This window comes from Bufo gargarizans, chromosome 2 (assembly GCF_014858855.1).
Source record: "Bufo gargarizans isolate SCDJY-AF-19 chromosome 2, ASM1485885v1, whole genome shotgun sequence".
Taxonomy (NCBI): domain Eukaryota; kingdom Metazoa; phylum Chordata; class Amphibia; order Anura; family Bufonidae; genus Bufo; species Bufo gargarizans.
Window position 1 is genome coordinate 94058565 of NC_058081.1, and position 22478 is coordinate 94081042.

Genomic DNA, 22478 nt, shown 5'->3' on the forward strand with positions numbered 1-22478 from the left:
TTCTCGGGCGGAGGGGCGTGTGTACAGCAGTCTAAATACAGTTTCCATAGAGCACTGTAAATACACATGTGTATGGGGGAACTGGACGCACGTGCAAGCCCCGCCTTTCAGTCGTCTGACCACGCCCACCTTGTTTGGGGGAGCCCTTGCGCAAAGCCTGTCATGCCCAATGACTGCCCCTCCGACACAATAGCGCCCTCCGAGGGGCCCTCGCACACTGCAGAGTGATCGCCTACCTCCACCAGCTGTATGATACAGGCGTACTGAGTGGGTTAGACTGAGTTACCCTGTGCACAGGGGCTGATTTGGCATTTTGCCCCCAAGTAAAATTATATATAAGGCCCCCTATCAGCCTGTAATATCTCCCCCGTGTAGTGCTCCAGCCTGTAATATCTCCACCCCTGTAGTGCTCCAGCCTGTAATGTCTCCGCCCCCTGTAGTGCTCCAGTCTCTAATGCCATCCCCCATGTAGTGCTCCAGCCTGTAATGCCATCCCCCATGTAGTGCTCCAGCCTGTAATGCCATCCCCCCATGTAGTGCTCCAGCCTGTAATGCCATCCCCCATGTAGTGCTCCAGCCTGTAATGCCATCCCCCCATGTAGTGCTCCAGCCTGTAATGCCATCCCCCATGTAGTGCTCCAGCCTGAAATGCCATCCCATGTAGTGCTCCACCCTGTAATGCCATCCCCCCATGTAGTGCTCCAGCCTGTAATGCCATCCCCCATGTAGTGCTCCAACCTTTAATACCACCCCCTATGTAGTGCTCCAGCCTGTAATGCCACCCCTGTGTAGTGTTCCAGTCTGTAATGCCATCCCCCATGTAGTGCTCCAGCCTGTAATGCCATCCCCCCATGTAGTGCTCCATCCTGTAATGCCACCCCCCCATGTAGTGCTCCAGCCTGTAATGCCATCCCCCGTGTAGTGCTCCAGCCTGTAATGCCATTCCCCCATGTAGTGCTCCAGCCTGTAATGCCATCACCCCATGTAGTGCTCCAGTCTGTAATGCCATCCCCCCATGTAGTGCTCAAGCCTGTAATGCCATCCCCCATGTAGTGCTCCAGCCTGTAATATCTCCCCCATGTAGTGCTCCAGCCTGTAATATCTCCCCCGTGTAGTGCTCCAGTCTCTAATGCCATCCCCCATGTAGTGCTCCAGCCTGTAATGCCATCCCCCCATGTAGTGCTCCAGCCTGTAATGCCATCCCCCCATGTAGTGCTCCAGCCTGTAATGCCATCCCCCATGTAGTGCTCCAGCCTGTAATGCCATCCCCATGTAGTGCTCCAGCCTGTAATGCCATCCCCCCATGTAGTGCTCCAGCCTGTAATGCCATCCCCCGTGTAGTGCTCCAGTCTCTAATGCCATCCCCCATGTAGTGCTCCAGCCTGTAATGCCATCCCCCATGTAGTGCTCCAGCCTGTAATGCCACCCCCCATGTAGTGCTCTAGCCTGTAATGCCATCCCCCCATGTAGTGCTCCAGCCTGAAATGCCATCCCCCCATGTAGTGCTCCACCCTGTAATGCCAGCCCCCCATGTAGTGCTCCAGCCTGTAATGCCATCCCTGTAATGCCATCCCCCATGTAGTGCTCCAACCTTTAATACCACCCCCTATGTAGTGCTCCAGCCTGTAATCCACCCCTGTGTAGTGTTCCAGTCTGTAATGCCATCCCCCCATGTAGTGCTCCATCCTGTAATGCCACCCCCCCATGTAGTGCTCCAGCCTGTAATGCCATCCCCCGTGTAGTGCTCCAGCCTGTAATGCCACCCCCATGTAGTGCTCCAGCCTGTAATGCCACCCCCCCATGTAGTGCTCCAGCCTGTAATGCCATCCCCCCATGTAGTGCTCCCGCCTGTAATGCCATCCCCCGTGTAGTGCTCCAGTCTCTAATGCTATCCCCCATGTAGTGCTCCAGCCTGTAATGCCATCCCCCATGTAGTGCTCCAGCCTGTAATGCCATCCCCTGTGTAGTACTCCAGTCTCTAATGCCATCCCCCATGTAGTGCTCCAGCCTGTAATGCCATCCCCCATGTAGTGCTCCAGCCTGTAATGCCACCCCCCCCCCATGTAGTGCTCCAGCCTGTAATGCCATCCCCCCATGTAGTGCTCCAGCCTGAAATGCCATCCCCCCATGTAGTGCTCCACCCTGTAATGCCATCCCCCCATGTAGTGCTCCAGCCTGTAATGCCATCCCCCATGTAGTGCTCCAACCTTTAATACCACCCCCTATGTAGTGCTCCAGCCTGTAATGCCACCCCTGTGTAGTGTTCCAGTCTGTAATGCCATCCCCCCATGTAGTGCTCAAGCCTGTAATGCCATCCCCCATGTAGTGCTCCAGCCTGTAATATCTCCCCCATGTAGTGCTCCAGCCTGTAATATCTCCCCCGTGTAGTGCTCCAGTCTCTAATGCCATCCCCCATGTAGTGCTCCAGCCTGTAATGCCATCCCCCCATGTAGTGCTCCAGCCTGTAATGCCATCCCCCCATGTAGTGCTCCAGCCTGTAATGCCATCCCCCATGTAGTGCTCCAGCCTGTAATGCCATCCCCATGTAGTGCTCCAGCCTGTAATGCCATCCCCCCATGTAGTGCTCCAGCCTGTAATGCCATCCCCCGTGTAGTGCTCCAGTCTCTAATGCCATCCCCCATGTAGTGCTCCAGCCTGTAATACCATCCCCCATGTAGTGCTCCAGCCTGTAATGCCACCCCCCATGTAGTGCTCTAGCCTGTAATGCCATCCCCCCATGTAGTGCTCCAGCCTGAAATGCCATCCCCCCATGTAGTGCTCCACCCTGTAATGCCAGCCCCCCATGTAGTGCTCCAGCCTGTATTGCCATCCCTGTAATGCCATCCCCCATGTAGTGCTCCAACCTTTAATACCACCCCCTATGTAGTGCTCCAGCCTGTAATGCCACCCCTGTGTAGTGTTCCAGTCTGTAATGCCATCCCCCCATGTAGTGCTCCATCCTGTAATGCCACCCCCCCATGTAGTGCTCCAGCCTGTAATGCCATCCCCCGTGTAGTGCTCCAGCCTGTAATGCCATCCCCCCATGTAGTGCTCCAGCCTGTAATGCCATCCCCCCATGTAGTGCTCCAGCCTGTAATGCCATCCCCCCATGTAGTGCTCAAGCCTGTAATGCCATCCCCCGTGTACTGCTCCAGTCTCTAATGCCATCCCCCATGTAGTGCTCCAGCCTGTAATGCCATCCCCCCCATGTAGTGTTCCAGCCTATAATGCCATCCCCCCCATGTAGTGCTCCAGCCTGAAATGCCATCCCCCATGTAGTGCTCCAGCCTGAAATGCCATCCCCCCATGTAGTGCTCCAACCTGTAATGCCATCTCCCATGTAGTGCTCCAGCCTGTAATGCCACCCCTGTGTAGTGTTCCAGTCTGTAATGCCATCCCCCCATGTAGTGCTCCAGTCTGTAATGCCATCCCCCCATGTAGTGCTCAAGCCTGTAATATCTCCCCCATGTAGTGCTCCAGTCTGTAATGCCATCCCCCCATGTAGTGCTCCAGTCTGTAATGCTATCCCCCCCATGTAGTGCTCCAGCCTGTAATGCCATCCCCCCATGTAGTGCTCCAGCCTGTAATGCCACCCCCCATGTAGTGCTCCAGCCTGTAATGCCACCCCCCATGTAGTGCTCCAGCCTGTAATGCCACCCCCCATGTAGTGCTCCAGCCTGTAATGCCATCCCCCCATGTAGTGCTCCAGCCTGTAATGCCACCCCCCATGTAGTGCTCCAGCCTGTAATGCCACCCCCCATGTAGTGCTCCAGCCTGTAATGCCACCCCCCATGTAGTGCTCCAGCCTGTAATGCCATCCCCCCATGTAGTGCTCCAGCCTGTAATGCCACCCCCCATGTAGTGCTCCAGTCTGTAATGCCATCCCCCCCATGTAGTGCTCCAGCCTGTAATGCCACCCCCCATGTAGTGCTCCAGCCTGTAATGCCACCCCCCATGTAGTGCTCCAGCCTGTAATGCCATCCCCCCATGTAGTGCTCCAGCCTGTAATGCCACCCCCTGTAGTGCTCCAGCCTGTAATGCCACCCCCTGTAGTGCTCCAGCCTGTAATGCCACCCCCTGTAGTGCTCCAGCCTGTAATGCCACCCCCTGTAGTGCTCCAGCCTGTAATGCCACCCCCTGTAGTGCTCCAGTCTGTAATGCCATCCCCCCATGTAGTGCTCCAGCCTGTAATGCCATCCCCCCATGTAGTGCTCCAGCCTGTAATGCCACCCCCTGTAGTGCTCCAGCCTGTAATGCCACCCCCTGTAGTGCTCCAGCCTGTCCTCTCTGTAAACTTCTACACACACACATATAGACAGGTCAGCTGTCTCCTGAGGTGAGATGCTCATCTCGCCTCATGGCAGATGTGGCCCACCATGTGAACCCAGTTCTTGCCGGAAGTTTACTTGAAACAACTGAAGCACGATGCAGACCGCGGTGGACCGAGGGAGCTGGAACCGAGTGATGGGAAGCAGGTAAGTAAGCTTCCCTCCACAGGTTTCGCTGGGTGAGCAGGTTATTTAAAAGTTAGACAACCCTATAAATCCACACCATGCCATTTTCTGTCATGGATTGGTTGCAGACATTGACTTCTGTGTATTTTGCTGTGGATAACCTCATAACAAACCAAACAAAATTTTGTCTCACGGGCGTTTAAATTTGTAAAGCGGGGTCTTTCAACATTTTTAATGGCAAAAAAGGGTGCAGCGCCTGTCGTAAATGACCCCCAGTTTTTTAGCTGTGCTCGACACATTTAGGCCTTTTGCACACAAACGGATTTTCATTCTGTTTCCGTTCCGTTTTTTTTTCGGGCCATATACGGAACCATTGCTTTCAATTGGTCTGCAAAAAAAAAAACAGAAGTTACTCCATGTACATTCCATTTCCGTATTTCCGTTCTGCGAAGAAATAGAACATGTCCTATGTAAGAAGGTACCTGGAATCATTGTGGATGGAAGGTATGTGTCCCTGGCCTCGGTGAAGTAAGAGCCGGTATTTTATGTGTCAGCAGCTATTACTAATTGACACCTTGAGAGTTAGCATGGCTGTCATAGCTGATCCGGGACGGCTCTTACTGGGAGTAGTCAAAGTGCTGGGTGGGTGACTACTCCCCATGTTCCAGGCTGGGTTTTTCTAGGCATAAAAACCAGCCAGCACTGCCAGGTGTGTGGATTTACCTCCCTCTGACAGTGGAGCTCAGGAGTCTGTGTGCTGTGAACTGAGGGCTATGCTGGGATTTGAGGTTTGAGCCAGGCTGGAGGACTCAGGCCCCTCTAAAGGCGAACATGCCGCCTATGGACTTGATGAGGCTGAACTGCTAACAGGGTGTGAATTAACACCCAGGAGAAAAGGTGACTTTTATTGTTTATGGACTTTCCTTGTGTGTGAACAAACACCAAGCCACCTGCGTTTTGTGATACACCAATGTGTGAATAAACACCGCTGTTTGATTCAAGAACTGTGTACTTTACCTCTATACTGCATCCGCTAGTCCTAACTACCAGAGCGAATCCCCACACCTATTATTGTCCGCATTATGGACAAGGATAGGACTGTTCTATCAGGGGCCAGCGGTTCAGTTCTGTAAAATACGGATTGCACACGGATGTCATCCATATTTTTTGCGGACCGCAAAATACATACGGCCGTGTGCAAGAGGCCTTACTACTGGTCTTTGTAAATGACCCCCATTGGCTTTGTTCTTTTTTGGTTTCTACAGGAAAATCAACAACGGCAAATTATTTGCAGCAAAACTAAGCCGTGTGGATTTATACTTGTTATGTTAGGGTATGTTCACATGTTAGGCTACTTTCACACTAGCGTTCGATCGGATCCGTTCTGAACGGATCCGATCATATTAATGCAGACGGAGGCTCCGTTCAGAACGGATCCGTCTGCATTAAAATGGCAAAAAAAAGCTAAGTGTGAAAATAGCCTCGGACGGATCCGTCCAGACTTTCAATGTAAAGTCAATGGGGGACGGATCCGCTTGAAGATTGAGCCATATTGTGGCATCTTCAAACGGATCCGTCCCCATTGACTTACATTGTAAGTCTGGACGGATCCGCACGCCTCCGCACGGCCAGGCGGACACCCGAACGCTGCAAGCAGCGTTCAGCTGTCCGCCTGTCCGTGCGGAGGCGAGCGGAGCGGAGGCTGAACGCCGCCAGACTGATGCAGTCTGAGCGGATCCGCTCCATTCAGACTGCATCAGGGCTGGACGGCTGCGTTCGGGTCCGCTCGTGAGCTCCTTCAAACGGAGCTCACGAGCGGACACCCGAACGCTAGTGTGAAAGCAGCCTAACTGATACTTTGCAGATTTTCTGCAGTGGCAGCAAAGGGAATGGGATTTTAAAGGGAACCTGTCACCTCAAAATCGCAATTACCTTATAGTAGCCCCCAGTCTGTTATTAATGATGTGTTTGATCCGGTAATTTGATACTCCATACATGACAAAAACAATGGGCCAGATTTATCATGACTCTGACAGGTCACTCCACTTTCACATATGGCTAAAGTCAGTTTTAGCCAAGTCAGATTTATGATCGGCCCTTTAAGACTGTAATAAATGTGGTTTGACGGTAGCAGTTTATCCGTCAGTAAGCAGCTTTACGAAAAAGTCGCACGTTTTTATGAAAAAGTCGCATGTTCTATTAAAAAGTCTCATAAGATAAGCATGGTCCTCACTGGAGTGAAATTGCGACTTTGCGACTTTTTTGCGTCTTTTTAACCACTTCAGCCCCGCTAGCTAAAACCCCCTTAATGACCAGGCCACTTTTTACACTTCTGCACTACACTAATTTCACCATTTATTGCTCGGTCATGCAACTTACCACCCAAATTAATTTTACCTCCTTTTCTTCTCACTAATAGAGCTTTCATTTGGTGGTATTTTATTGCTGCTGACATTTTTACTTTTTTTGTTATTAATCGAAATTTAATGATTTTTTTGCAAAAAAATGACATTTTTCACTTTCAGCTGTAAAATTTTGCAAAAAAAACGACATCCATATATAAATTTTTCGCTAAATTTATTGTTCTACATGTCTTTGATAAAAAAAAATAAAAAATTGTTTGGGTAAAAGTTATAGCGTTTACAAACTATGGTACAAAAATGTGAATTTCCGCTTTTTGAAGCAGCTCTGACTTTCTGAGCACCTGTCATGTTTCCTGAGGTTCTACAATGCCCAGACAGTACAAACACCCCACAAATGACCCCATTTCGGAAAGTAGACACCCTAAGGTATTCGCTGATGGGCATAGTGAGTTCATAGAACTTTTTATTTTTTGTCACAAGTTAGCGGAAAATGATGATTTTATTTAAATTTTTTTTTTTCTTACAAAGTCTCATATTCCACTAACTTGCGACAAAAAATAAAAAATTCTAGGAACTCGCCATGCCCCTCACGGAATACCTTGGGGCATGGATGTCAAACTCATGGCCCTCCAGATGTTGCAAAACTACAACTCCCATCATTCCCTGATAGCTGTAGTATGCCCAGGCATGATGGGAGTTGTAGTTTTGCAACAGCTGGAGGGCCACAAGTTTGACATCCCTGCCTTGGGGTGTCTTCTTTCCAAAATGGGGTCACTTGTGGTGTAGTTATACTGCCCTGGCAATTTAGGGGCCCAAATGTGTGAGAAGAACTTTGCAATCAAAATGTGTAAAAAATGGCCTGTGAAATCCGAAAGGTGCTCTTTGGAATGTGTGCCCCTTTGCCCACCTTGGCTGCAAAAAAGTGTCACACATGTGGTATCGCCGTACTCAGGAGAAGATGACACCCCAAAACACATTCCCAAACTTCTCCTGAGTACGGCGATACCAGATGTGTGACACTTTTTTGCAGCCTAGATGTGCAAAGGTGCCCAAATTCCTTTTAGGAGGGCATTTTTAGACATTTGGATCCCAGACTTCTTCTCACACTTTCGGGCCCCTAAAAAGCCAGGGCAGTATAAATACCCCACATGTGACCCCACTTTGGAAAGAAGACACCCCAAGGTATTCAATGAGGGGCATGGTGAGTTCATAGAAATTTTATTTTTTTTGCATAAGTTAGCGGAATTTGTTTTTTTTTGTTTTTTTCCTCACAAAGTCTCACTTTCCGCTAACTTAGGACAAAAATTTCAATCTTTCATGGACTCAATATGCCCCTCACGGAATATCTTGGGGTGTCTTCTTTCCGAAATGGGGTCACATGTGGGGTATTTATACTGCCCTGGCTTTTTAGGGGCCCTAAAGCGTGAGAAGAAGTCTGGAATATAAATGTCTAAAAATGTTTACGCATTTGGATTCCGTGAGGGGTATGGTGCGTCCATGTGAGATTTTATTTTTTGACACAAGTTAGTGGAATATGAGACTTAGTAAGAAAAAACAAACAAAAAAATATATATATTTCCGCTAACTTGGGCCAAAAAAATGTCTGAATGGAGCCTTACAGGGGGTGATCAATGACAGGGGGGTGATCAATGACAGGGGGGTGATCACCCATATAGACTCCCTGATCACCCCCCTGTCATTGATCACCCCCCTGGTAAGGCTCCATTCAGACGTCCGTATGATTTTTACGGATCCATGGATCGGATCCGCAAAACCCATGCAGATGTCTGAATGGAGCCTTACAGGGGGGTGATCAATGACAGGGGGGTGATCAATGACAGGGGGGTGATCAATGACAGGGGGTGATCAGGGAGTGTATATGGGTGATCACCCCCCTGTCATTGATCACCCCTCTGTAAGGCTCCATTCAGACGTCCGTATGATTTTTACGGATCCATGGATACATGGATCGGATCCGCAAAACACATTCGGACGTCTGAATGGAGCCTTACAGGGGGGTGATCAATGACAGGGGGTGATCAGGGTGATCACCCCCCTGTCATTGATCACCCCCCCTGTAAGGCTCCATTCAGACGTCCGTATGATTTTTACGGATACATGGATACATGGATCGGATCCGCAAAACACATGCGGACGTCTGAATGGAGCCTTACAGGGGGGTGATCAATGACAGGGGGGTGATCAGGGTGATCACCCCCCTGTCATTGATCACCCCCTCTGTAAGGCTCCATTCAGACGTCCGTATGATTTTTACGGATCCATGGATAGGATCCGCAAAACACATGCGGACGTCTGAATGGAGCCTTACAGGGGGGTGATCAATGACAGGGGGGTGATCAATGACAGGGGGTGATCAGGGAGTGTATATGGGTGATCACCCCCTGTCATTGATCACCCCCCCCTGTAAGGCTCCATTCAGACGTCCGCATGATTTTTACAGATCCATGGATACATGGATCTGATCCGCAAAACACATTCGGACGTCTGAATGGAGCCTTACAGGGGGGTGATCAATGACAGGGGGTGATCAGGGTGATCACCCCCCTGTCATTGATCACCCCCCCTGTAAGGCTCCATTCAGACGTCCGTATGATTTTTACGGATCCATGGATACATGGATCGGATCCGCAAAACACATGCGGACGTCTGAATGGAGCCTTACAGGGGGGTGATCAATGACAGGGGGGTGATCAGGGTTATCACCCCCTGTCATTGATCACCCCCCCTGTAAGGCTCCATTCAGACGTCCGTATGATTTTTACGGATCCATGGATACATGGATCGGATCCGCAAAACACATGCGGACGTCTGAATGGAGCCTTACAGGGGGGTGATCAATGACAGGGGGGTGATCAATGACAGGGGGGTGATCAATGACAGGGGGTGATCAGGGTGATCACCCCCCTGTCATTGATCACCCCCCCTGTAAGGCTCCATTCAGACGTCCGTATGATTTTTACGGATCCATGGATACATGGATCGGATCCGCAAAACACATTCGGACGTCTGAATGGAGCCTTACAGGGGGGTGATCAATGACAGGGGGTGATCAGGGTGATCACCCCCCTGTGATTGATCACCCCCCCTGTAAGGCTCCATTCAGACGTCCGTATGATTTTTACGGATACATGGATACATGGATCGGATCCGCAAAACACATGCGGACGTCTGAATGGAGCCTTACAGGGGGGTGATCAATGACAGGGGGGTGATCAGGGTGATCACCCCCCTGTCATTGATCACCCCCTCTGTAAGGCTCCATTCAGACGTCCGTATGATTTTTACGGATCCATGGATAGGATCCGCAAAACACATGCGGACGTCTGAATGGAGCCTTACAGGGGGGTGATCAATGACAGGGGGGTGATCAATGACAGGGGGTGATCAGGGAGTGTATATGGGTGATCACCCCCTGTCATTGATCACCCCCCCCTGTAAGGCTCCATTCAGACGTCCGCATGATTTTTACAGATCCATGGATACATGGATCTGATCCGCAAAACACATGCGGACGTCTGAATGGAGCCTTACAGGGGGGTTATCAATGACAGGGGGTGATCAGGGTGATCACCCCCCTGTCATTGATCACCCCCCCTGTAAGGCTCCATTCAGACGTCCGTATGATTTTTACGGATACATGGATACATGGATCGGATCCGCAGAACACATGCGGACGTCTGAATGGAGCCTTACAGGGGGGTGATCAATGACAGGGGGTGATCAGGGTGATCACCCCCCTGTCATTGATCACCCCCCCTGTAAGGCTCCATTCAGACGTCCGTATGATTTTTACGGATACATGGATACATGGATCGGATCCGCAAAACACATGCGGACGTCTGAATGGAGCCTTACAGGGGGGTGATCAATGACAGGGGGGTGATCAATGACAGGGGGTGATCAGGGAGTGTATATGGGTGATCACCCGCCTCTCATTGATCACCCCCCTGTAAGGCTCCATTCAGACATCCGCATGTGTTTTGCGGATCCGATCCATGTATCCGTGGATCCGTAAAAGTCATACGGACGTCTGAACGGAGCCTGACAGGGGGGTGATCAATGACAGGGGGGTAATCAGGGAGTTTTCATGGGGTGATCATGGGTGATCATGGGTTAATAAGGGGTTAATAAGTGACGGGGGGGGGGTGTAGTGTAGTGTGGTGTTTGGTGCGACTTTACTGACCTACCTGTGTCCTCTGGTGGTTGATCCTAACAAAAGGGACCACCAGAGGACCAGGTAGCAGGTATATTAGACGCTGTTATCAAAACAGCGTCTAATATACCTGTTAGGGGTTAAAAAAAATCAGATCTCCAGCCTGCCAGCGAGCGATCGCCGCTGGCAGGCTGGAGATCCACTCGCTTACCTTCCGATCCTGTGAGCGCGCGCGCCTGTGTGCGCGCGTTCACAGGAAATCCCGGCCCTCGCGAGATGACGCATATATGCGTGACTCTGCGCAGGGCCGCCGCCTCCGGACCGCACATCTGCGTTAGGCGGTCCGGAGGCTGTTAAATAGTCCCAATAGTAAATCTGTCTAGAGATTAATTTACATAAGAAAACACACCCACTTTCAGAAAACTGGCGAGCATAGTGCAGAGCAGAAAAAAGTCGCAAATTTGTGCGTAGTTTTAGCGTTTGGGACTTTTTGGGGGACTTTTTCACTCCATTATTCTGACCTGAGCTAATGATAAATCTGGCCCAATGTTTTAGTCGCCATCAGCGCTATCTCACTGGTCAGTCTGAAGTCAAGGCGGCAGCGGCCTCCTTGCTTCAAGTCAAGACGCCCCCTAACCTTCCCCTCTTCTGTGTGATTGAAATTCCACAGTGCGGCCTGGGATCGCGTTAGTCTCACGCATGCGCGGTGCGCTCCTTGTTACTGCGCAATCCCGGCTCCCACGTTTTTTCGGATCCATTAATTTCAATTGCCTCTGAAAAAATGCGGACACCAATCTTAGTGCTGTCCGAATCACGAAAATCCGTTCTGTTTTCCTATTTTCAGGTATGCGAATCCTGAAAAAAAATTAAGCTTGTCCTACTTTCTGTCCGTTTTTCGGGTCCGTTATCCATTGAAGTCAATGGATCCACATAAATGCGGATGACATTCTCAAAACTATCCGAATGTCATCCGATTTTTGTGGATCCGTTGACAGGAAAATGGATGAAAAAAAAAATAGATCTAAAAAACGGAATAATGAAAACACGGAAAGGATTCGTAAGCACTTTAGTAAAAAAACGGAAACTTGTACTGAAAAACGGATCCTCAAAAAAAAAAGGAACGTTTATCTGGAAAGGTAAAAATACTGACGTGTGAATGGACCCTAACTCTAATACCAACAAGAGACTGTATTTTGTACTGCTGCAGCCAAATACAACATCAGTAAAAGCTGTGAGTTGCATCTTACCACTGTCTACCTCATTATTACCACTATTGGTTGTACCACCATTAACAGTACTGGCGTAACGACAAATACCATCAAGGGACTCAAACTGATGAACTGTGTGTTATTATTTGGCCCCTCATCGGTCCACCGTGCACCTCACGTGTTGCCCCTGCGCTACTGGCTGGCTGCAAATCCAGTCAAGTGGCCCATTTTAGCCCTTCCCATTATTAAAAGCCCCTCCTACATATAATAGGCCACTCCCAACAAACACTGTACAGCTGACATTCTATAGTTGCGGCCTGTCTCTACACATCATACGGAGAGGGGCGGGCGTGTCCTGGCTGCACTGCCTGCTTCACAATATACAATAAACAGCAGGCTACAGCCAGGAAGCTCCTCCGCTCTCCTCCCTCCCCAGATCCTGCTCAAGGCTTGCCGTTCCCCCCACCATCTGCCACCCGCCCGTGGCCTGCTGCCCCCCTTGACCGTCCTCACCCAGCTCTGAATCCTCCTTCTGCAAATGGCAGGGGGAAGAGCAGGAGCATCTCCTCTCCTACATAGCGCCCCATACCTCTTACATCCAGTGATGTCACGTTTTGTTGTAGACATTCTCTTTCCTCATCTTCTCCATTCAGACCAGACCACCATGATGATTTTTCAGCCATCTCCCGTCTCTGCAGAGATTGACAAACAGACATTAGTTTCCCACATTTCCATTATCTTCTGAACACCCTTTCCTGACACCCCCCCAATACTATACTGCAGAAACAGTCCCCCTGGAAATACTGCTACCACACAGATAGTGCCCCAATACTGTGCCCGCTGTGCCCCCAATACTATACTGCAGAAACAGTCCCCCTGGAAATACTACTACCACACAGATGGAGCCCCCTTCGACAATTATTAGCACACAGTGCTCTAAAAAATAACTGTGCCCAGACACTAATAGTATAAAGATAATGTCCCCCAAAAATAATTGTGCTAAGCTGATACTGTGCCAGGGTACCCCCCAAAGTAACAGTGCTCCCCAAAATCCCACCAATAAAAATAATTCTCTGCCAGAGCACACTTAGTAGTAATAATGCCCCTATAGTGCCCATACTAGTAATCAGGGCTTTTTTCTGGCGGAACGCACCGGAACGGCGCTCCGCCACCTTTTGACATCGCAGCCTGCCATTCTCCAGCATCGCAGGCTGCGATGTATCAGCGGGGAGGGACTGGGAGGAGGAGCTGGGGGCCGGTGCGTTCACTGTGCTCCGGCCCCCAGCTCCAGTACAGTTATAAAATGTGTAATTCAATTAATGATTCATGCTGCCCCCTCTGTAGTATAACATTCAATATATCCATCCTACTCACAGGGCTACTGTTATCGTAATGCAGACGAGCGGCAGCGTCACTGACTGACGCCACGTGCCTGCCCGGCCTACTTTATGAATGAAGCAGGAGGCGCAGGCACGTGACGTCAGTCAGTGACGCTGTCGCTTGTCTGCCCGGCCGGCCTGCATTACAATGAAACAGTAGCCCTGTGAGTAGGATATATTGAATGTTATACTACAGAGGGGGCAGCATGAATCATTATTAATTGAATTACACATTTTATAACTGTACTGGAGCGGCAATGGGGGGTCTGTGGGTGACACTGTTATGGGGTGGGGGGGTCTGTGGATGGCACTGTTATGGGGTGGGATGGGTCTGTGGATGGCACTGTTATGGGGTGGGGGGGTCTGTGGATGGCACTGTTAAGGGGGTCTGTGGATGGCACTGTTATGGGGTGGGGGGTCTGTGGATGGCACTGTTATGGGGTGGGGGGTCTGTGGATGGCACTGTTATGGGGTGGGGGTCTGTGGATGGCACTGTTATGGGGTAGGGGGTCTGTGGATGGCACTGTTATGGGGTGGGGGGGTCTGTGGATGGCACTGTTATGGGGTGGGGGGGGGTCTGTGGATGGCACTGTTATGGGGTGGGGGGGGTCTGTGGATGGCACTGTTATAGGGTGGGGGGTCTGTGGATGGCACTGAATAGGATGGGGGGGGTCTGTGGATGGCACTGTTATAGGATGGGGATCCATAACAGTGCCATCCCCAGATCCTCCAACCCATAACAGTGCCATCCCCAGATCCCCCATTAACAGTGCCATCCCCATCTGGGTAGTTTCTTTGCTGGGCTGGACTTTTATAGCCCCCCCCCATCCAAATTTTACTTGCATCCCTGTTCTCTAAAGGGGCGGTTTTAGGGGGCGGTCCTAGGGGTGGGTAGGGGTGTGGCCAGGGGAGGGGGGGTGAGTTCCACCACCTTTTCTCTGAGATAAAAAACCCTGCTAGTAATCATGTTCCTCATAGCCCCCCAGTAGTAGTAAAGCTCCGCATAATACCCCCAGTAGTAAAAATTCTCCCTATAATATGACAGTACATGAAATACCCCCGCTTAGTGCCCACAGTTGAGTTAATGTCCCCATAATGTATGCCAGTATAAAATACCCCTATATAGTGCCCCAGTAAATGCCCTCATAGTGCTCCTCTCCCCCTTCCCCATAGTGTCCCCGATAATATGCCAGAAAAAAAAATGCCCCTTCTTAGTGCCCCCAGCAGATGCCCCTATAGTGCTCCTCTCCCCCATAATGTGCCAGTAAAAAATGCCCCTTCTTAGTGCCATCAGATGCCCCAATAGTGCTCCACTCCCCCATAGTGCCCCCAAATAATGCCCCATAGTGCCACTCTCCCCTATAATGCCTCCCATATTGTGCCAGTAAAAAATGCCCCCTTAGTGCCACCAGATGCCATAGTGCCCCCCATAATATGCCAATAAAAAAGGCCCCTTTAGAGCCCCCACTTGCCCATAGTGCCCCCAAATAATGCCCCTATAGTGCCAACATATGCCCCATAGTGCCGCTCTCCCCTATAGTGCCCCCCATAATGTGCCAATAATAAAAAAGCCCCTTTAGAGCCCCCAGATGCCCCCATAGTGCCCCCCAAAATGGGCAAGAAATAAATTCCCCCAGAATGCCACCCCAAAAAAAATGCGGCTGTAAGAAATGCCAGCTCCCCCCCCAAAGACAAAAAAAAACACTAATACTTACCTCCATCAGCAGCGATGCGATGCAGGCCTCTTCCGGCCTGTGTCCCTTCTGTGTGCTGCCCGGCTCAGGCGTCGTGATGATAATGACGTTATCGCGCCGCCTGAGCCGGCCTCTGATAGGCTGCAGGCATTAGTGCCTGCGGCCTATCAGAAGAACAGGGAAGGGAGACGCCTCTCCCTCTCCTGCTGCAGAACAGACATCTGTATCGCTGTCCTGAGGACGGCGATACAGATGAATATGCAGATGAGCGCTTCACAATGGAAGCGCTCATCTCCTACTGCCCTCCGCCACGATTGCATCCAGGGCCCGGCCGTTTTTTTTGAGCGGCCTGGGGGGCAATTGCCTCCCTGCCCCCCGTCCCAGCCCGCCCCTGCGGATCAAACACATCATTAATAACAGACTGGGGGCTACTATAAGGTAATGCTGGCGGTTTTATATGCGATTTTCAGGTGGCAGGTTCCCTTTAGGAAATATTATACACACGCTTCTAAAAAATCCGATTCGCCCCAAAGCCGAATTTCATACTCATCTCATCCATTTGAGCGCGAAGAGGCCACCAAGGCGATCTTGCTTGAAGATCCCGAGCAAAATCTCGTGCATGGTGATGTGTACTCACGCCGGCCAGGTGAGTCTTTTTTTTTTTTCACTGATTAACCACTGATAGTCGCAATTTTTTTTATCTCAGATGTCGTGATCAGCGATGAACGCAGAATCTGAGGGGTTTAGTGACAGGGAACAGATCACTTGCCTTTCCCTGTTTTTGCGCCCGCTACTCACAAATAAATGTGATTCGTGACTAAATAATTCTTCACACAGTGAATTTCTTTGTGAAATTCGGCGAAGCAGCCGAATTAAAGTTTTCTTAACTTCACTCCTCTCTACTTGTAATGAGACTTTGGAAATCACTAGTAAAGCTGGTTGTGCTGACATCTAGTGGCCAATTTGAAAACTGCAATATTTTAATATTCACTTCTACATAGAATTTAAAAGGGTTTTCAATGACTTAGGTATTGATGGTTTATCCTTAGGACAGGTCACCAATATTAGATCAGTGGGGGTCTGGCTCATGGCAACCCCACTGATCAGCTGTTCACAGGCAGCACCATAAGCCATGCACTCCATTCACTGTGCAGTTTCCGACGTCAGCATACTGCATCTCGGCTCCCGCTCACTTGAATGGGAGATGGGCTGCAGGACCCTGGCACACTGCTATACAGTAGTGGGGGCCCTCTGCTTCAGGCTCTATCCAAAGCCTAATCAAACCAGCTGATCCGTGGGGATGCCAGGTACTGATGACCAATTTGGAGGAAAGCCCATCAATATAAAACTTTTGATATGCCCTCAAATTATTCAAAACTGATGTTTCAAACTTTGTTAACCCTTGAAGTGATCCACAAGAATTAAAGGAAAATAGAGGTGAAATTTCAAAATTGCACTTTTTTAAAATAAATTCTTTATTTAGGTTTTTCCTTGTTTTTCTATAGTAAAACACAAGTATCATGTATGGGACACAGCCCAACAACAATATTAGGTATATTGCATAAGTGAACAACTGGACTCAAAAGATAAACAAAAAAAGCACAGAAAAAAATGGCTATTGCTCAAAATGTAAGATTAAGTTATTAATCTTACGGACGAGTCTCCCTAGCGTCACTCGCGGTGCTAGGATGGCTCGCCCCCTTCCCCGTCTGCCATTGGCTGCTCCCCCCCCCCCAGCAGCGGTGCCGGGAGCAGGGTAACTATATTCCCATGGAGGGGGGCTGTTGTAGATACTGGACAACCCCTTTAAGAACGTATTTGTACAAGGGAGAAGTCATGGATTCTTCTATGACAGTACATTGTCTAGGTCCAAAGGAAAGAAAGCCCTCTATGATCATCACACGACCACTATATGATGTCCCTGCAGTGGGATGTGAACATGATAGCACTGTGTTACCTAAAGCTATACTTTTGACTCTTCTGTCCTAAACATAGGTCTGAATCAGGGTTTGTGGTAGTGTAAACCATGGGCTAGTCCAATTTAGATTTTTACCAAGAGACGTCTTTTGCGCTGAAACCCAAACTGCTCACCCATTGCTCAATCTGTTGTTTCACGTAGCTCCAGCCTATTTCCAAAGCCCAGTGCAGGATACAATGGCCCTCACCCCACTCAAACCACTATCCCACTTCCAGATGAGTGACAGTGTCCTAAACCAGGCTCCCAGCAAGTATACCGCCACCTCCAGAAGGAGCACGCCTACCGTCTAACCTCCTGAATTAGTTTTGATCATATTTTAGGAGTTGTGTTCAAATTGTAACAAAGCGTACAATGCTTCCATTCATACAAATGCAGCACATGGGAAGGTACAGAAGAGAAAACGAGGTAAGGACTGATTATGATTAATGGAGTACTGCGCCTATCTCTGTCCTGATAAGAACCTCTGGGCATACTGCTCCTTTTAGATAAAGGCAATGTTAGACCAGCTGGTTCTGCATTTTTGCTGACTCAGCACAACTCTGCATTTGCAGCACTCAGCTAAACCCTTGTTGACCACTAGAGGTCAGCACTGTGAGGCACTTGCTTTCCCAAAGGTTCTACATATACTGTAAACCCCCCAGCCTCACAGCACAATGTATGAAACCAATTAATTTTTGCAAAATATGTTTTAAACCCTGATTTATCCAAAATACTATCAGCAAAACCGTTGAGCAGTGTTTTGAATGTACTGCATGGAAGAAAGGCTGCAGGATGTAAGTGTCCTCATCCAGCAATCCATATATAATGAGGGCCCACTCAGGACCCTCCTCAGTTCTAGCAGCTCACATTCTGGGGGACTCGAACCATCTTTGTATGACAGCCCTGAATTTGTTCGGATTATGCCAAATTTTGACAGACAATCTTGGCAAATTGTGCAAGATCTAAAGTGGGCTATGTCATAGCGACGTATCAAGGGTTTTGTTTGGTGGGGTCCGAGTGCTGGGAATCCGACCATTCGTTACAACAAGGAAAGAAAAATGTTCTGTCTCCTCACTGCTGGAGATGGAATCGAGAAACAGTCATAGACTTTCTATTAAACCTGTCCTGAGTGGAATGTGAGTGCTCCTCTATCCTCGTTCTAGCAATCATGGGGGTCTCAGTACTCAGACCCCACTGAACAAAACCTGTGATATGTAAAAAGTTTTTTTAAAGTTCAGTGACACTTAAAGGGGTATTCCGGTAGGTAAAAGTTATCCCCTGTCAGATCGGTGGAGGTCCTACCACTGGAACCCCCATCGATTATGAGAACGGGTCCCCGTAACCCCTGCAGGCCCCCTGAAATGACCGGACTGGCCGGTCGCACATCTCCATTCATTTCTATGGGAGTTCCATGAATACTCCCACCGATCTGATAGTTATCCCCTATCCACAGGACACAGGAAAAACACTTTAAAACTTGAAACTGAACTGAGCTTTGGTTCCGAGGTACTAGTCGGAATCGAAGCCGAGTTCGGTTTCAAGTTTTAAATTGGTTTTCCGCTTTAAAAATCAATTACCGAAGTTATTCAACAAAGTTCATGCGCGACTACATGAATAACTAACTTCAGCTCATGGGAGCCCATACATTCTAACAATGTACGGAGACGAATCTCCGTACAGTATTATTCCGAAGTTTAGTAACAAAGCGACTTAGGATGAAGCTTCCGAAGCTCACGTCGCTCAACACTAAATATGACTATAAGGCACTTACTATTGTAGCGTTTGCTGAAATTGTGTGCCATTTTCTGTATTTCATATGATATGCCCCTTCTTTGCGAAATCTTTTGTGCTGTCCACACAGAGGTCTTGTCCATAAAATGGCTGCTGATAGGGGGTCATGTGACCTCCGTGTGATGTCACCCTCACATGCCATCTGTTGTGAGTTTAGTCCAGGTTTAGGAGGTTTGAATAGAGAAGACGGTGTGATTTGTCTGGTCATGTGCATCATGTCCATCAGCTGCCATCTTATGGACAGGACCTCTATGGGGACAGCACAGAAGATTTGCCCAACATGGGAGTATGGCTTATGAAAACGGCACAGAATATCAACAATGACTAAATTAGTAAGTGCCTTATAGCCATCTTACCTACACATTGGTCACAAGTAATCAGAAAGGGGCCAACCCCTTTAACCCCTTATGGACCGGGCTCATTTTCACCTTAAGGACCAGGCCATTTTTTGCAAATCTGACCAGTGTCACTTTATGTGGGAAAAACTTTAAAACGCTTTTACTTATCCAGGTCATTCTGAGATCGTTTTTTCGTCACATATTGTACTTCATGACACTGGTAAAATTGAGTAAAAAAATCAATTTTTATTTATAAAAAAAATACCAAATTTACAAAAGTTTTTGAAAAATTAGCAAATTTCCAGGTTTCAATTTCTCTACTTCTATAATACATAGTAATACCTTTGAAAATAATTTACATTCCCCATATGTCTACTTCATGTTAGGAGCGTTTTGTGAATGCCATTTTATTTTTGGGGGACATTACAAGGCTTAGAAGTTTAGAAGCAAATCTTGAAATTTTTCTGAAACTTTCCAAAACCCACTTTTTCAGGACCAGTTCAGGTCTGAACTCACTTTGGGAGGCTTACATAATAGAAACCACCCAAAAATGACCCCATTTTGGAAACTACACCCCTCAAGGTATTCAAAACTGATTTTACAAACTTTGCTAACCCTTTAAGTGTTCCACAAGAGTTATTGGCAAATGGAGATGACATTTCAGAATTTCAATTTTGGGGCAAATTTTGGGTCAAACAAAACTCAATATTTATTGCCATGATTCTTTAGTTTATAGAAACACCCCATATGTGGTCGTAAACTACTGTACAGGCACACGGTAGGGCGTAGAGGGAAAGGAGCGCCGTGTGGGTTTTGGAAGGCAGATTTTGCTGGACTGGTTTATTTACACCATGTACCATTTGAAGCCCCCCTGATGCACCCCTAGAGTAGAAACTCCATAAAAGTGACCCCATTTTGGAAACTACGGAATAAGGTGGCAGTTTTGTTGGGACTATTTTTAGGGTAAATATGATTTTTGGTTGTTCTATATTACATTTTTGTGAGGCAAGGTGTCACATCTGTGACAGGTCCCAGAAGGTCTGAAAGATTATCTATGCATTAGTGATCTGACAGCCTCTTTTGGTTTCACTTTGTCTGTGTGTTGCTGGTATGTCCACACCTCCTATTCAGGTGTGGATCATGTGACCTCTACCACACCCTATTTAGTCTGACTTTTCCCATTACTCCTTGCTTGGGATAGCTTCATTAAGTGTTCCGCTTGTCGTGTTTTGTATTCCCCTTTTCCCCCGGTTGTTTACTAGGCCTCAGTGAGACGCTAGTTCCTTCACCAGGGAAGGAACGGGTGGGCTCTGCCCTGTCATTATCTTTAGGGCATCTGAGGGTCATCAGGGTTTTCTAGGTTCCCGTGTATGGGTATCTCTACCATCGAGAGGTGCCCATACGGATAGGAGTTAGGGCCAGGAGCAGGGTTTTATAGGTGGTGACCCTTTTCCTTTCCTAGCGGTGAGGCCTAGTGTCTTTCCCCTTCCTTCTTGATTGTTTTTTGGTGTTCTCGCCTACTACATCCGTGACACAAGGTTACCAAAAATAGAAATTCTGAAATTTCATCTCTATTTGATGTTAAGGAACACCTAGAGGGTTAATAAAGTTTGTAAATTCTGTTTTAAATACCTAAAGGGGTGTAGTTTCTTAGATGGGGTCACTTTTATGGAGTTTCTACTCTAGGGGTGCATCAGGGGTTCTTCAAATGGGACATGGTGCCCAAAAAAGGCCATCAAAATCTGCCTCCCAGAAACCATATGGCGTTCCTTTCCTGCGCCCAGCTGTTTGGTCATACAGCAGTTTACGACCAGCAGTTTACGTTCTGTAAACAGCAGAATCAGGGAAATAAATATTAAGTTTTGTTTGGCTGTTAACCCTTGCTTTGTTACTGGAAAAAATTGATTAAAATTGAAAATTTGCCAAAAAATAGCTGTTTTGGCACAGTTTTTATTTTTTTGACCGTGTTGACCCATCAGAGGGGTTAGGTCATGGGGTATTTTTATAGAGCAGATTCTTACGGACGCGGCAATACCTAATGTGTCTCTTTTTTATTTTAATTTTTTTACAAAATATAATTTTTGAAAGTCTGAAAACCATTGTCTCAAGTCTGAAAACCATAGTTTTTTTGTCAGTGGCTAAATCGAATTAAAATTGGGGAAGGGGATTATAAATTTAGTACTTAATGGAAGTGTGATACTCCCTGAAGCAACCAATAATGCAGAGGCACAGATGATCGGGGCACGTGTCACACTGAGTGGTGGTGTCCTTCCGTATCCCCCTCCTGTGACACACTCTGCACCTTTTTGGGGTCTGTCCCTTCTTTCCAGTATGGGGGACCACACCTGGAAAGTGTTGGCCAGGGATTATCCGGGCGCCTCCACTTCCCGAGGTACTCTGGCCTGCTCTTTCCCGGTCAGAAAAGATCAGGGCCTTGAGGACTGCCTCATAGAACTGGAGGAATTTACCTGTGTTTCCAGCGCTCTGGGACAGCACAAAAGAGGTTGTACAAGGCAACCTGTACCAAGTAGACCGCAACGTTTTTGTACCATGCCCGGGTTTTTCACATGGCGTTATATGGCTTGAGGACTTGATCAGAGAGATCAACTCCTCCCATATAGCTATTGTAGTCGACAATACAATCGGGCTTGAGGACCGTTGCGGCGGTACCTCGCACAGGGGTGATGCCATTACTGTGAATTGTGGATAGTACTTATATCTGACCAGCAACAGGTTTCCACTGGTAAGGGCACGGGTCTCACCCCTGGGGATAGGTACCTGGAGGGGGTGGGGTAGGGAGCCCTCGTTGATTTTTCTGCACGGTCCCACAAACGGACATGGATCTGGCGGGGAGGGACTGGAACAAGGGGATACTAGTGTAAAAGTTATCCACGTACAGGTGGTAACCCTTATCTAGCAGTGGCTGCATAAGGTCCCACACAAGTTTCCCGCTAACACCCAGAGTGGGGGGACATTCTGGGGGTTGAATTCGGGAATCTCGCCCCTCGTACACACGAAACTTGTAAGTAAACCTGAGGTACTGTCCCAAAGTTTGTACAGCTTCACGCTATACCTCGCCCGCTTAGAGGGAAAATACTGGCGGAAAATGAGTCTCCCCTT

At 48.5% G+C, this 22478-nt stretch overlaps 1 long non-coding RNA gene across 1 annotated transcript; it reads right to left on the minus strand.

Moving 5' to 3' along the window:
* Positions 1–4652: 4652 nt before the first annotated feature.
* On the minus strand, positions 4653–12827 carry LOC122927192. The gene is made up of 2 exons (XR_006387767.1): positions 12789–12827; positions 4653–4842 (listed from the first exon to the last, which is right to left on the minus strand). It is a non-coding gene; the product is annotated as an uncharacterized LOC122927192 (long non-coding RNA).
* Positions 12828–22478: the final 9651 nt, after the last annotated feature.